A 17,698-nucleotide genomic window follows, 5' to 3' on the forward strand; every position below is an offset into this window, starting at 1 on the left:
TTAGTTTGAAATGAAAAACAAAGTATGTATTAAGAACTCATACCTACAAGAACTGCCTGGAAAGAGATTTATGACAGAGAAATGGTTCAGTTTGTTTCAAAAATCGTATTGAAAAAATAAGGAACTTCTTTGAGGTAATCCTGCGTTTTTTACTTGTTAATCAGTTGTTTGGGTTTTTTTTTCCTGCAGCTCACCTTAAACACTGCTTTTATAAGATTTTTCCTTATCATAGAAGGTTAGTGCTCTCAAGTATTTCAGTAAATATAATTTTTTAATATACCTAAAACATACTACCATTAATAAAAAACACACATCACAAAATAACGAATAACGATCACTCGAAAAACTTTGCTGTTCAGTTATCTTAGTCTTCTCTATAAATGTACGATGTCTGGAATCAGTCATCTCTTTCTGTTTCTTGTTTTAACGATAAACGTGATTAAAAACAACTGCTTGAATTTAATTTTCTTTCTATTTTGATGATACAATGTTATCATACAAACTAACTGCACGATTTTAAACAACATGGACTAAACCACTGGGATGAAAAGTGTTCTTTTTTTGCACTAGTTTAGAAAGTATATCAAGTTGTAACAATAAAGTTATTGTTTGATCCTAACATTTCACACAAAGGGTTATTTGTGAACAGTCGTCTAACTCTAATCTTCAGCTGTAGATTAGAGGGAAGACTAGTCAAACACCACCCACCGCCAACTCTTGAGCGTCTCTTGGTTACAATCGGATCTGACTGAAACTCGTACAATGCATCAACAGCTCCAGATTGCAGAGCGTGTTTTGTGACAATAGGTTCGAGAACCCATCCTAAGAGCACTCCGACCATTAAAATTTGTTTGACACTTGACTTTCTTTAAATGCATGCTCAAAAAACTGTCCAATAAGTTTTCGTTTTATAATTAAAATCTTGACTAGGTTGTTTGAATGATTTATTTAGAGAAATAGAAAAAAACGAGTTAATGTTTGTAAACAGTCAATGGCTATCTTATGTCGTGCAGTTTTTAAATTCATGTTACCTACATTGCTACTATCACGTAGTAGGGGAATTCTTTATTTGGGTGATACTATGTTATCGTACAAATTAACTGCACGATTTTAAACCACATTGACTAAAGCATTGCGATGAAACCATTCTGTTAAGGAGAGAATCAAAATCGGGCCAGATGTGCCCTACTTGTAAACCTCCCGCAATGCCAATGTAAATACTCCATATTTTCAGCAGTGGGTGCGTTATAAATGTGGCAATCAGTTTCAAGATGCTCGGTTTAAAGAGGAGTACAAAGCCCTTGTTGTTACAGGTGCTGTTGTAATTAGCCAGTACTTCGAAATAAAGGACGCCTACATCTGAAGATCATGGGCCTTTTACTTGATAATGAATAAAATATCGATTAATGTGAAAGTTGATACTTATCACTGAAATTAATTTTCAAACACAAACAAAATTGTAATAACAACAACTCAGGCACATCAAACAATTAGCAAAACTCTGAGAACTTTTAATAGAACGAGAAGACGAGGGAAAACAAATTTATGAATAAGGACTTCGATTTTCAAATTCGGTCATTGCCAGCAAACCAACAGACAAGAATGTGCTTCTATCTATTTCATATGATCAAGGACTGATGAAATTCATTACTTTTTCAAAGAGTTCTCGGACAGTAATTAAAAAGTGAGCCTGAAAAGGTTTAACAATTAACAGTAGAACTTGCACACTTTCGTGCCCAAAATGGGTGTCACTGTGCAGTCAATAGGCTGATTCGTGACATATTTTTTTATCATAAAGTTATTTTGGCTTATTTGGAATTTCGCGCAAAGCTACACGAGAGTTGTTTGCGTTAGCTGTCTCTAATTTAGTAGTGTAAGTCTAAATGAAAAGCAACTAGTCATCACCACACACCGCCAAATTTTGGGTTACTCTTTTACCAACGAATAGTGGAATTGACCGTAGCATTATAACACCCACGGCTGAAAGGGCAAGCATGTTTGGTGTGACGGGAATTCGAACCCGCGACTCTCAGATTACAAGCCGAATGCCTGAACCACCTGGCCATGCCAGGCCCTCTGAAGTTATATGCTTGCCAGATGCTTTAAACTCACAAGTATATTTTCGACTGCGTTAACATTTCTAAATTATATGTTGTATTAATCTCGAAGTTATTCACACCAAAGAACAGAATATTTAAACAGTTAATTTAAAATCTACAGCAGAGTTAAGCCTTTTATTCTTGACCTCTGGACGCCATAACTTATTATTTAGCTCTTCGGTTGATTTTCTCGATGTAAATATAATACTTTGTGTTCTGTTTCTATAATGATGTATTTAACCAAACTATGAATCATATGACATAAACTGAGAACTATCCTAACATTTTTAAAACCATTTATATTTCATCTTTTTTATTCACTGTAAGAATTTTCTGAAAATTGTAGAAGAAATTTTTAAAAAGGACGTTATGTTCCTTTTAATTTGAAACTTGTAATACGAAATATGGTAAACGACATGAAACTGAACTTATATTTTATTAGTTACAGCCATATAAAAGTTTTATATCTATAAAAGTTTTATTAGCTTTTTATATGTCAGGTTTTACTCACAAATCTACCAAACCATATTGGTGAACACCTGTCCTCCATTTTATAAGCAGTATAGGTTTACGACAAACTTCCATGGAGTAGTCAAACTGGTTCAATCAAGCCAAAAATGTAACATAGTTTAAATTAAAACCTCTGGTACTAATTCGAGAAGCAAGAAACAAGTGTTGTCGGCAGTCTGGCGCAATAACTACCACACCTCTCATTAAACATAAATTTAAGTATATAGATTTCGACAAATACACATCTACAATAAGTAACTCACGACTGCATGCAGCTTCTGAAACTTTTATTTTATTTTTGCAAGAGAATATACATAAGTACAAGATTCTATAACTTGGTTATTACTGATATTACAGGTGTGGAATCCAGGTCAAAAAAAAAAAAAACTGAAAGCGAGCACGCACCAAATTAACGTAGAAAGATGTGCGTGAAGTGGCACGAGATATTGTACTCATAATCTGTTTCAGGCAGGTTTTCTTTTTCGGAACGTGTAAGCACCCATAATATTTTACCTCTTACAAGTAAGATGAACAAAGCCTGTAAGTTTGGTTTCTTTTTAATTTCGCGCAAAGCTACACGAGAGCTATCTACGCTAGTCGTACCTAATTTTGCAGTGTAAGACTAGAGGGAAGGTAGTTAGTCATTACCACCCACCGCCAACTCTTGGACTACTCTTTTACCAACGAATAGTGGGATTGACCGTCACATTATAACGCCACCACGGCTGAAAGGTCGAGCATGTTTGGGCGCGATGGGGATTCGAACTCGCGACCTTTGTATTACGAGTCGAACGCCTTAACACACCTGGCCATGCCGGGCATCAAGCCTATAAGACATTATTATTACTATTCTATATATTCTATAATGTGGTCTAAGAAAATGTGCGTAAAAATCACCTGAAATTTAAAAAAATTACTTACTGTAAAGGATAATAAACAAAATATTTTCTAAAAAGTAATTTGTTTGGTACAACCTGCTTTTGGAATTGCAATCAAATCATAAATATTCTTATAATACTTCTCTTCCCTTTCTTATCAGCGTAGAAATTAAAAGTATTAAATGTCATAGTTTTACAGTTATTACACGTTATACAAAAGTTATAAAATATTCTTTGACCTTTAGAAAAAAAAATCGAAAGTTTTCTGTAAGTAGTTGAATATTCTTCAAATAATTTAATAAAAGTTCAAGAGCGGACGCATTTGGTTTATTCCTTAGCTTACTCAGCTGCGCGTCGCAACCAAAGTTCGAGTCATCGATATACCGTTGAAAAATAAGTCATAACAAAATCCTCAATTACATTATTCAATAACTTCTGGCTAGAGAGGAGACAATTCCTCCTGAGCAGGTGTCTTCCTTGTAGTGCAGTTCAGGTTTGTTTTGCTGAATTTTGTACACAGTTCTACGAGAGCTATCTGCACTAAAGGAAATATGGTCTTTGATTACTTTATCAGACCAAAAATGTGGATTTGGCTGCCACTCTTATAACGGCTCCAAAGTGTGGAGTATCATTCTTTTTTGGTCGTAATAGGACGCGAACCATGAACCCCTAAATTGATACTGTGGGACTTTAACCACTGGTCCTCACTCGACTCTTTTAAACTACGGGCGGCTGTGTCTAAGCTTTCAGGCTCGTGGAGCGTTTGTAGACAGACGAAAAAAGACTAAAATCACACTATAATTCTTCAGGTTTAGTTTCATCTGAATTTCGCGCAAAGCTACACGAAGGTTATTAGTGCTAGCCGTCCTTAATTTAGCAATGCAAGACTAGAGGGAAGGCAGTTAGTCAGCACCACCCACCGCCAACACTTGGGCTACTTTTTTTACCAACGAATAGTGAGATTGACTGTCACATTATAACGCATCCACGGCTGTAAGGGCGAGCATTGTTAGTATGACGGGTATTCGAACCCGCGATTCTCATATTACGAATCGAGCACCCTAACCTCTTGGCCATGCCGAGCCCTGTGTTTTTCACGGAATACAATTGAAATACAATAATGTATCTGGAAAATTACGGGTCCAAAGCATTGTCAGAGAGCTGTATTGTTTTCTGTATTTCTTCTCTGTAATAACTAAATTTTAAAACTTCGTTTCACTAACCTTGTAACACATCATTAGTTAGCAGTTACACTCTGTTAAATAAAATTTACTTTTTTTCTAATCATTGAGCTTGTATCTGTAACATTCTGGGTTAGATCCCTTAGGTAGGTACAAGAAGATAGCCCATTGCGCATTGCGCAGCTTTGCGCTTGAACAAATAAACTTTCTTTTTACGTAAATTAAACTGTATTTTGCACATAATATAAACATTGTTGAAAGCCTCACTTGATATTTTTTTGTAATAAGTTCATTACTATTAGCATTTTTCGTTATACGTTTTACCCCTGCTGTTCCTTTTGCCACACCCTACGTTTCATCACCGTTCATGACCATGTAAGTCCTTAAAATGAAACTTTCCTCTAGCTATAGGTTAGATAGGCTTAATATCTGTATCAGCCATAACCATTTGCTTATTGTTAATCTACTTTTATAATCTAAATTTATAAAACTGTGTTTATGAAACCCGTTCGATAGTTTGAATTTCTGTCTTTCTTAGACATTTAACTGATGTCATCTGGAGAACGAAGTCATCCTGACTGTTGGTAACATGCAACATCTATTGTAAAACAACTGACTGTAGTTTTGATAAAGGTTTGAATGCATAATATCAAAACGATTTTGGGATTTAGAGTTTTCAAGATGAGGATATTTCTTATACTTAATACATTGAATACAGATAGCACCAGGACCATTCAGAAGAAATCTAGAAGTAGCTATACTCCAACCATGATAAGCAAAGTACGACGTCTTAAAACAGATGAGAATCCACAAATTTTTCATTGGAAGAAACCGTCTATGAGATCCAAGCAATAGTGTAAAAATAATCTAGAATATCTCCATCTGGATAGAAAGATATAAGTTGCATATACATAAGTTGCTTTCACGAGATATATATTCACACATCCCATACCAAACAAGTGGAGAACACAACGAATTTTCATCCTATACCATACGGAGACATATTAATCAAGTCGCCTATGGATTTGAGCCTAACAGCCTCACGACAGAGCCTTTTGTAATGGAACTTATGCTGCAGGACTATTGTCATGATGCACATTCGTCAGACAGAGTATGATTGGATGTAGCCTTATAGACTCTTGAAGCTGCAACCTCTGTATATAATGTCAGTCTTAAATACTCACTCACCCAGTTTGTATGAAAAATATGCATATAGCTATGCTCTCAAATTGTAAGCAATTAGAGGAGTTAATAAACTTTTGAGCCTCAAGAACACTCCACAGCATACTTGTACAAATAGTAGCAAATAGTACAGGATAATATTCTTGAACAGTGCATTTATACTTTTCTCGAAATTACTTTGTCAATATGACATCATAAATAGCGTTATGGTGTTAATAGACTATTGCTCTTGAACGTTATTGATAAACGAAGGTTATTCAGAATTCATGGTTATTCGATTGTAAGACCGAACCGATTTTTTAACAATACAAGTTCAGCTTTATTTGTTTTTCAATGAGCCGCTCAAATAATTACGTCATCATAATAAAGACAAATTACACACTCGAAGGTTCGTCTCGAAAGTAGTAATGGTTTCTCTGTGTCATAGTATTGTGGTCACTTAAATGTATATGGAAATCGAATTTTGTAAATAATTCATTTTAATTTCTTTTTTTTTTTCTTGCTGTTGTGGTGAAAACGCTCATTTCGAACCATAAACAAACTTGTCGGTTTACGACAAGCTACATCTTAATGTAATGCAGTAATCAAGAAAAGAATATTACACGGAAAGGAAAAACGAAATGTAAACAATGTAGTTATTACAATAACAAAGCTAATGAAAGCAATGACAAGCTGTTGATTACAAACCAATGGTGATAAAAGTATGATTAAGAAAAGCTGCGTAAAACACGTTTTATAAATCAGTTTCTGAATGTTTTGTTTTTCAAAAGAACTTTCAAAGAAATATATTTGACAATTAAAAAATAAAATAAATATCGAAGAAAAACATGATGGACGTGTTTTCTTGACTTATAAATAACTGAATCGTTAATGAATACCAATAGAACTAATAAACCTAATTTAAAAGTAATTTCTTTTCCTCTTCTGATTCTTTGATTTTTTATTTTAGTTACGTGTTAACCGTTTCTTATTTTGAAGTGAGGGACTAACTGGATGGCAGCTTGTCAACACTAAGCACCACCAATTTTTGGGTTACCATTTACCAACAAATTATAAGATTGATTGTCACATCATTACAACTCCACATCTAAAAGGGAGAGCACATTTGAGTACGGGATTCGAACTTGAGACCCTCAGAGTGTGACTCGAGTGCTCTGACCAACATGCTATACCAGACGTTGATTGTTAAAATATCATGTTGTAGGAAAATCACTTGAAAATGCTAAATGGAATGACCATTTTTATTGAAAGGCCTAGTTAAGCTTATGTTGATTCTGAATTGAAATTATCGTAATCGTTCTCGCGCGCTTTTAAAGATTATACGACTTGTTTCTTCTCTGTAAATTTGGTTGTAGTTCTCACAGCAAATACGACAAATTAATAATTTAGATGTACAGGTTAAGTGGCTATTAACATAGTAGACCTGATGTAGGCTTTAAACAAGTATTCTGTGACCTATTTAAGGGCAAGTGTTGCATTTGCTCATCTGACAATTACTCGTATACGCCAATATCTGTATCACGTGACGGTTGTACGTTATTTGAAAGTTGACAATGGACAAGTTACTCTTTAATGTAAATACCTCCTTTATAAAAACAATAACACAACTAGATGTTTATTAGGAAACACATGGCTTATAGTTGTGTTCTGTGTTATAACACTATATAACAACATTTTTACTTTTTCTTGTTCCTGGGCAAAATGTGTTATTTCTCAATTGCTTATACCTAAAGTAATTCGAAAAGACATATTTTTCTCTTCAAACTTTGCTTTTGTGACCTGGAAGCGTATAATTAAAACATGATGAGAGACTATATTTGGGGGCTGATACGTGAAGATGATTTACATTACAGTCTCAAATCTTGAAAAACTACCCACTTCTAAACATTTTTGTTCATTTTTGTATAACTTTAGTATAAATGCATGAAAATCTTGATTCATATGTTGTTTTATTCAGACCTTATGTAAATGAAAATGTGCAAATCTGTCCGTTTTTACATAGAAAATAGCTTAATTTCTAAATTTCATTATCCAGGTCACAAAAGCAAAGTTTGAGGGGAATGATGACCATTTTCTGTACTTTTACAACATAAGCAATTAAGAAATAACACATACTATTCAGGAACAAAATTTGTGTTACATAATGTAATCTGAAATTGGTCAAGCAGTATTAGAGTGAGTTGTGTGTCTTGAATGGAGGATACGTAAGTGTAAGAAGATTGGATTTATAATCAGTAGCAACAGAAGTGATATTGAACACATGTCTTGGAATCTGTTAATTGTTAAATGTGTTGGAGTTTGAATCACTGATGATAAGGTTTGAGTAAAACATTATCCGAAAAACTAATGCTTAAAGTTTGCTATGTGTATATAGATTATATGTGGTAATCTTTTCAAAAAAATGGAATATCTCAATGCATTTATTACTGTAGCCCTAATCGTTACGTAAAGCCTTTGCAGTCAGGTGGCTTGTGATTTAAGAATGTTTTTCTCAAAGTATCGGAGATGTCTTGAGAAGAAATGTTAGTGGGTGTGTGTGTATTAACCCTTATGGTGGAAGATCATGTCGTCGTGATATTTAGCGCCACCAAACGATCCTTACATAAAATTATAATTTTTGAAAGTCTGTTGTTTTTTTTTCTTCCTTTTTATAAAGGTCTGTTTCAAAGGTTGGAAAAGCTAAGTTGAAAATAAGAAACAGAATTATCCGAAGTAATGAACTGGTTTTACTCCTGGTTTCTTGGCATAATACTGTGTGATATTTAGTACACTTTCTGATAGAAAAGAATTTACCACGCTGCAGTTAATCTAAAGCTCACATACTAGTTGAAACATATATGAACGATACGTATTTTTAAGACAGTATCGAATTCCATAGTCCATAATCATTATTCCTTCAGATATTCTTTAAAAACAACACAATTTAAATATTAGCACTCATTCAGCCTTTTTTCAAGTAAAACTAAAAAGCTGTTTTGTTTCAAGTCTGCTTATACAAAGTATCGTGTTTGCGATGAAATCTTTACATCTGTCTCTTGTACGTCCAAAATTATTAGTAATATAAAATTTATCTGCGTTTCTTTAGTTTTTCTTTGTTATCTCTGTATAAAAAACTGAAGTGTCATTTGTGTATCACAAATACACTTTTTTTGACTGAACTCAATCAAACTTGGTTTGTACCCGTAGGATTTTCCTATGATATTCAGTGATACTGAGGGTGAGCATTCGGATATAAATAACACATGTTTCCTCTGGTATCTCTACGTGATTATCGTGCTATCCTGTTGATTTTTCCCAAACTTCTAGGGAAAAGACATTCGAATTGCCCTATGCCACTTTCCAAGGGCCCACACGTTTTCTACTGCGTTGAACAGTTGCGTGAACTAATACTGTTGCATAGAGAAATTAATACTCAATCTAATCTGTACTGAAGTTTTATGTTCAAATAACTATTTTATATCTGATTTTTTAAGTTTGAGAATTTTCATAAAAAACTTGATCATATAATTAATTTTCCAATTTTAAAATCTTGCTAATTATAAAATAAAACCAATAAATAAATAAATTAACATAATTTCTTTCTTGACCATAGCAATCAACTGTACCTAGCTTTATTAGTGATATTTTCGTGGAGTTCTGTACTGTCGCAACTGAACAGCATTTCCAATGTCCCCCCAACGTTTGGTCCAGATTTTGGTGGTACGTCGACAGAGTGCGCTCTCATCCTCCATCGAACTTACGTGAACTCTCATGGTAGGACACCAGCGCCTCGTTACGGTGGATTCCTAGAATTCCTAAAACCTGGGTAAGTGCTAATTAATTGCTTATTTTTCAAAACATTAATAATAAATCGCGCATATCATATTAATAGTCATCTCCCTTTACTGAAAAGTTTTAATAGCTACAACTTCACATCTATGATCAAATGTCTATGCATGTACATAATCGGGAATGCAGAGTAGTTTTTACCATATACTAATTTGTTTGGTTGTTTTTCAGACCCTTCCGATCTTCTCCTCCTGTAGACGACGTATGTATACGATATACCGACGTTAACCGAGCTCTTGCCGAAGCTAAACGTTTAAGAGGTGAGCTGAGCAGCTCTGATCAATTGAGTCAGACGAATAATTTCACTTAAACACCTTATTGTAACATTAACGAGTTCAAACCGGTTTCTGGCGTGTAATAGCGGTTAAACATTTTGTGATAGCAAAATAAACAATTTTGATTTGTAATATCGTTGTAAGTGGGTATTGTTATGGACTAAAATGGTTGTATTTAATCAATTTTGGATGAACTGAAACAAGTATTCGTTGTTATTCTTTGAGATCAGTAAGAAAAGCACAACATGAAATATATATACTAAAGAGTAAAATATGGAGATCAAACATACGAGTTTGTATGTACCATGCATCAACTCTTCAATGAACAATAAGTTGATTTATACGTAACAATATTACTTAATAGTTGAAAGTCTCTGCGAAGACGAAACTTAGTTATAATGATTTTTACGCCTGAAAAATAACTACCGCCCCAGATATTGCTGTAGTTTTATAATCATAAAATATGTATCATATTTTAAAACATAACTATTATCTTGGTAAAAATATTTTTCTCGATATTTTTGAGATGTTTATTTTAATAGTCAATTTATTTTTGACTAATAACTATCTTGTGACAATTGACTAACACAAACGTGATACTCGTAACAAATGTTTAATACTTAAAGAATTAAAACGGTGAATTTCAATTCATATTAAGATATAGAAATATTCTTTTATTGAGCACAAACTACACAATGTATATCTGTGCTATTCCTTACCTGGCATGGCCAGGTGGTTAAGGCACTCGACTCGTAATCCGAGGGTCGTGGATTCGAATCCCTGTCACATTAAACATGCTCGCCCTTTCAGTCGTTGGGGTGTTATAATGTGACGGCCAGAATCACTATTCGTTGGTAAAAGAGTAGCCCAAGAGTTGGCGGTGCGTGGTGATGACTAGCTATCTGCCTTCCATCTAGTCTTACGCTGCTAAATTAGGGACGGCTAGCGCAGATAGCCCTCCTGTATAATTGCGCGAAATTCAAACCAAACCAAACTGTGCTATTTCCATATTAGCGTTATCAGCCACCATAGTTACTGCTAAGCCATCTGGTGGGGAAGGGGGTGCATAAATAAATTAAATATCATTGGCTTGCTAATAAAGAGTTTATAGATATAAAGAGTGCTCACTGAAACACTTCCTGAATTGAATAGTATAAAAACTATATGTGTCAAACAGTCTAGTCTTTACAGTATGTGAGACACTGAAGTCTTAATTATTTTTTTCCATTCGTTTACTTGAAGATATATGAGAAATGTTATATATAAGACGAAAGTAACATATATGGCATTGCGTACCCGAATAACCAATGCAAGTGCAGCTATTATTCCTGATATGCTGGCGCAAACGTGGACGGACATCGATTATCATCTGGACATTATTTAAACTGCGAACAGTGTCCGTGTCTCGAGATGTACTAATGACACCACTAGTCATGAACAAACCCGAGGTGTAAGCATCCATTATATCGTATCTTACCTTGCTCTCATTCTGTTCAACTAAGAAAGTGATTCAGTGATTTATGAACACAGTATTTAAAATTAAAAATGCAGTTTGGAAAAGTAATTTTCCACGTGACTTATTGTTCATCAAACTCAGCTAATGGTAAATTATACCAGTCACCTCAGCAGTGAAATAACATCAGAACTTCAGAATGAAAAAAATCAAACTTACTGGGTGAAGCCTGTAAAAGATAAACGCTGATGAAAAATCTCACAAAAGATGAATCATGTTTCACCACCATTTTTAGACTGTTACTTCCAGTCCCCCTCCAGTGACACAGCGGTAAGTCTCACGACTTATAATCTTAAGAATCAAGTTTTGATACCCTGATTGGCACAATGTGGATAGCCCGTTGTTTAGCCTTTTGCTTAATAGCAAACAAACAATATTTTCAATCATTTTTTAAAAGTATCCATCTTACTGATTGCAAAATTTTTTACTGAGTTAATGTTTATTTCAATAGTTATTGTTTTTCATATAGGATACATACATCCACCAACCATTAACTCTTTGGAGCCACTCCCATCACATATTGACAAAACAGCAGAGCTAGTGTTGGCCACTACTCGGATATTGGCGAAGCAGTAAGTAGCATTTACTAAGATATAACGATGGTTCTCATTGGCTAATTAATGTTCAGTACCACCGGTATCTTGCGGCCGAATTAATACGTCTGATCTTTACGATGAAAATGTTGTTTGACAAACTACGTAATTCTTTGTTCTTGTTCTTTTGTTACTTCCATATTGTAATTATAGTTTAACCAGAACATTTTTTTATCTTCAACATTTAGCGGAGAGCCACGACTATATATGTAATTGTTGTAAAACTGAAATCTCACGCGAGCTTTCGGTCAAATCTCACGACCAACATTTATATCGTTTCATCACGAAGATGCTGGCTGTTTGCTAGCAAGAACTGGGTGAAACATATTTTCAAGAACCGGTTTTTACTCTAGTAAATATAAATTTAAGAAACATTCTCTATCCTGATGAGATTAGTATATAAAGTTACTAAAATAGCAGAGTATATGTTTTATTGTTTATTTAAGCTGGCTTCAAGCTATGAATTTTCCTTTCAGTATTAGCATGACTTAACATACAAATAAACACAATATCAATAATGAATCATACTTTAACGATCCTTGCCAGATCAATTCTTCATTCTGTAAGGAAAAATAACCAAATCCTCACAATTCTAGACATAATACAATAATAAAACACAAAGTTCAACAATAAATGTCGTGCACTTTGGCCGCCACATACAATTTTAGTTTTTAAAGCTTCAGCCACCGGGGAAGGGACACAAAATAAATAAACAAATGTTATCAATAATCAAATTCGGTTATCACTACCTTTCAGGGGCTGAGTGCAAAAAAAAGGCATATAGTGTTGCAGAAAGATTTCATTACATGGTGTGTCCTTGACGAATATTTTAAAACTTAACTTTATTATTTTATACAGACATTTCAAATGAAATTATTTTCCATATTCCTTTTGTGCTACAGCTTAAGGGCCTGGCATGGCCTAGCGCGTTAAGGCGTGCGCTTCGTAATTTGAGGGTTGCGGGTTCGCGCCCGAGTCGCGCCAAACATGCTCGCCCTCCCAGCCGTGGGGGCGTTATAATGTTACGGTCAATCCCACTATTCGTTGGTAAAAGAGTAGCCCAAGAGTTGGCGGTGGGTGGTGATGACTAGCTGCATTCCCTCTAGTCTTACACTGCTAAATTAGGGACGGCTAGCACAGATAGCCCTCGAGTAGCTTTGTGCGAAATTCAAAAACAAACAAACAAAGCTACAGCTTAAATCAAAACTATCGCGCATGCAAAATTTGAAAATAGCATAGAAGAATGAAACTAAGATTTCACTAATCTTACAGTGGCTTTCGTGTTACCGTATTTTCACTCGTCAGTTCTGTTTCGTTGGTTGCTGAGGTCGAGGTTCAGCAGGAATCTTGAATACTAATAGATGCATCGTAAAACTTTTTATCCATTCCGCTTACTGTCACTTTTTATCCATTCTGCTTACTGTCACTTTTATCCATTCCGCTTACTGTCACTTTTTATCCATTCCACTTACTGTCACTTTCTATCCATTCTGCTTACTGTCACTTTCTTTCCATTCCACTTACTGTCACTTTTTATCCATTCTGCTTACTGTCACTTTTTATCCATTCTGCTTACTGTCACTTTTATCCATCCATGTCACTTTTATCCATTCTGTTGCTGTCACTTTTATCCATTCCACTTTGCTGTCATTTGTTTCCATTCCACTTACTGTGACTGTCCATTCTTGTCATCCCATTCTGCTTACTGTCACTTTCATCCATCCAGTCTGTCATGTCCATTCCACTTTTGTCCATTCTGCTTACTGCTATTCTTTTTTTTTTTTTTCGTTCCACTTACTGTCATTTTGTTTCCGTTCCGCTTACTGTGTGACTTTTATCCATTCCATCTTACTGTCACTTTTTTTTCCTATTCTGTTTATTGTCACTTTTATCAATTGTGCTTGCGACAATCCGTTCTGTCGCTTTATCCATTCTTGCTTTATTGTCACTTTTATCCATACCGCTTGCTGTCACTTTTATTTCTATTCCACTTTTCATCTGTCGTTTTTTTTTTTTCATTTCACTTTATCTGTCACTTTTTTCCATTCCACTTTGCTGTCACTTTTATCCGTTCTGTTTTGTTGTCACTTTTCATCCAGTCTGCTTAATGTCACTTTTTATCCATTCTGCTTGACTGCCACTTTCTTTTCATTCCACTTACTGTCATTTTGTTTCCATTCCGCTTACTGTGACTTTTTATCCATTCCACTTACTGTCACTTTCTTTCTATTCTGCTTACTGTCACTTTCTATCCATTCCACTTACTGTCACTTTCTTCTTATTTCGTTTACTGTCACTTTCTTCCTATTCCGTTTACTGTCACTTTTTATCAATTTTGCTTACTGTCATTTTCTATCCATTTTGCTTACTGTCACTTTCTATCCATTTTGCTTACTATCACGTTTTAACCATTCCACTTACTGTCACTTTCTATCCATTCTGCTTACTGCCACTTTCTTTTCATTCCGCTTACTGTCACTTTTTATCCATTCCACTTACTGTCATCCATTCCTCTTACTGTCACCTTTTATCCATTTTGCTTACTGACACATTATCTTTTTTTCAGAAATGTTGAATTTTGAGTATTTAACTTATAAAAGAATATGATTACAAAGTGTCACACTCAAAATATACGTATTTAAATTATATAAAAAATAGGTTGGATTAAACTGTCGTCAATGACATTTCGTTCACTTGATGTATATACAAGTTATTCACTCATTTATTGTACCTCAGTGGAACGACGGTAAGCTTACTGACTTACAAGGCTAAAATCCGGAGTTCGATTTCCCGAAAAGTGCGGCAAAAAAAAAGGATTAATCATGATACTCAAAGTAATGAAATCAAATTTGGCGACCAAGTTACACTTATAGCAGATATTCAACCTTTAGTTAGCCACGCTGCATATTTTATTCAACTTGGAACATGATGATGGGTAAAACAAGATGCGAGGCTTAGCTAGCTAATGAATTAATATTTGCTGTAAACTTCTTTCAATGCTCTAAGTGTAGCTACAGTTTTGGTCGCTTATTTTGATTTCATTCTTTTAAGTTTCACACTCAGCCCTATTTAGATCTCACTTTTTTGCCACACCTAAAGAGTTTCTAATTACATATCATGACTTTTTATTGATGCACACCAACAAACCACAGCAAGTAAGAAAGTGACACTGTATAGCAACCTACGTTAGCTTTAGATACGCAACCTTATTATTCAGAGCAAACCTTTATTTTTACAGAACCAACCAGATTTCTCAAAATATTTTGTAATAGTTTTTTCTCTCTCTAAAACAATGTTAATAGCTTCTTTTATAGTAACACCACGGAATTCAGATGAACAGTTTCTTGTCATCATCCCCATGCAGTCGTATCAAACATCGTTATTTATGTTAATTGTCTAAGGTAATATCACGTGACCCTAAATTCTTTTAATTTCATAAAATTTAGTAAATTTATACTGAGAAGTTGGCAATAAATAATCTCTAATAACCTTCCACCAGTACTATTCTTTTGAAGACTTGACCTGGAAACTGTTAATCTACTCTACTTGGCTTAACCAACACTTATCTATCTGCAGGTACTTTCACGTTGTAGTTTCGCTGCTCCAAATCAGCCCAATGACAAAAACTAAAAGTGGTCCACTTTTACTCTCAGATGAAATTGTAGTAAAAACGTCAGATTGATCGTTCATATGAATTTCTGCACAGGTGTGCACAAACTCTTTCGTTAAATTTGAGTGGTTTTTGTTGAATAACTTTGCACATGCGGCTTATATTTGCACCAAATGAGACTCCTTGTTGCAGGTTGTAAAGATATAGCAGTGTTCTAAATTTGAAAAATATTCCTTAACACTGAAATATATCTTTGTATTAAATAAAGTTTGTGTATTTGTTTGGTACGAATGAAAACAAATCGGAAGAAACTCAATGAAAAAAGCAGATATGTCTCGAGCATTTCTTAATGAATTACCTCAAAAACTGGTATGTGAAGTAAGAGTCCAGTAGAGTACATCCATTGAAAGTATGTGTTACTTTAGATTACCGCAGTCCGAGATTACAGAAGGTGGAAAATCATTGAGCTGTCATTTTTGTTAATAACACAGTGTGTCTGTCCTGCAGCAGATTGTATTGGCCTCACGTTACACTAGCGTGTTTTTTGAGGTGGCTTTGTTCTGAAAAGAAACAAATAAACAAATTATTTGTATTTACTATTTCCTTTTTAGGTTCCAACTTTCTTCTGATGAGATTTCTCACGGTCTGCCAATGATCGACACTTCTCGCACAGATATCTGGGAAGTATGTCCCGCCCACATGAAGCCTGTGCCGTGCACTATGGAAAGGTACCGAACCTATACGGGAGTGTGTAACAATATGCAACACACAAGCTGGGGATCCACCCACACCCCTTTTGTCAGGCAACTTCCTGCCGTCTACAATGATGGTAAGGGTTATCGCAATTAACGCGTAGTTAACTCATTTTGTTAATTTATTTATTATTTGAAGCATACTCAACCATCCCTACTATTCTAGTACTCTGGTTTCTGAAAATTAAACAGTGAACTAATTCATCAAACTCTCTGAGGTCACCAATAATTTGATATCAATTCTAATTTTAAATAGTCTGGTTTGAGAATAACATTGTTGAAAGCTTTAGTAATTATTACAAACTGTACGGCTTATGTTATTCAATAGGCCTTATTACATAACAAAGAATACATTATATCATAAGTGAGTATTTAAACATTTTTCACGAACATTGAATATCCATTTTGAACTACATTTTTTCGTACTTTGTAAATGTTCGGCGGACTACAATTTCGTCACCATTTATAACTATCCACTTATAGTCACTTTTTTACCACTCTTTATAAATATCTGTTTGGACAACATTTTTGTCACCATTTTTAAACCACCTGGTGAATCACATATTTCTCACAATAACTAATTGGATTTAGCATGGAAAAGATTCCACAAATCGGTTGAAAATGTATTACTTCCTCGCAGATTGATCATACGAAAGTATAGAGGGAAAAATGGGACACGAAGGACATTCATCACATTTATCCACAAACTGGCCACTTCGACTGAGATCTAGTAATTTTGATGCTTAGGGAAGATTATAACTTTCCCATTGTGTTTTTCTAACAATTTTAAGTAAAAGATGTGAAAATATTCATTGGATTCATGAGCATATTCTCCATACCAAAACACACTTTCACTGTGAGAATAGCTGAAACAAGGACGACTGATTCTTGTTCAATTTCTCTACTGACAATAGGGAAAAGAAAAGATGTGCAGAAATTGATCAAATTATTTTAAACACTAATATTCATGTGTAGTCAACACTTTATGTTTTAACTATTTTAGATGACGTATTTTCCTGCTTGCATTTAGGATGAGAATAGATATGCTGATTCCATGTGGTATTGGTTGTAATGTTTTTAGTGTGGTATTGTTGCACGTTGATCACGATTGCTGAATTGCGGTAATGTTTGGTGAGATCAATATTTGGAACAAAGTCATTTGTACTTAAAATATCTGTCCTATCGTCTATTTTCCTAAAATTTTCATCTACGAATGCCAGTCATAATTTTCCTGGTAGGAGATATTTTCTATCTCAGTTAAGAACTTTTATAGACTG

The 17,698-nt window shown here is 34.5% G+C and overlaps 1 pseudogene across 1 annotated transcript in view; it reads left to right on the top strand.

Annotated features, from left to right (window-relative positions):
* LOC143249634 (peroxidase-like) overlaps window positions 1-17,698 on the top strand; it is a 54,731-nt pseudogene that overhangs the window by 19,834 nt on the left and 17,199 nt on the right. The window contains exons 2-5 of the transcript XR_013027880.1: window positions 9,443-9,655; window positions 9,850-9,938; window positions 11,936-12,038; window positions 16,281-16,498. The product of XR_013027880.1 is annotated as a peroxidase-like (transcript). The remainder of the gene's footprint in view (window positions 1-9,442; window positions 9,656-9,849; window positions 9,939-11,935; window positions 12,039-16,280; window positions 16,499-17,698) is intronic.

This window comes from Tachypleus tridentatus, chromosome 4 (assembly GCF_004210375.1).
Source record: "Tachypleus tridentatus isolate NWPU-2018 chromosome 4, ASM421037v1, whole genome shotgun sequence".
Lineage (NCBI taxonomy): Eukaryota > Metazoa > Arthropoda > Merostomata > Xiphosura > Limulidae > Tachypleus > Tachypleus tridentatus.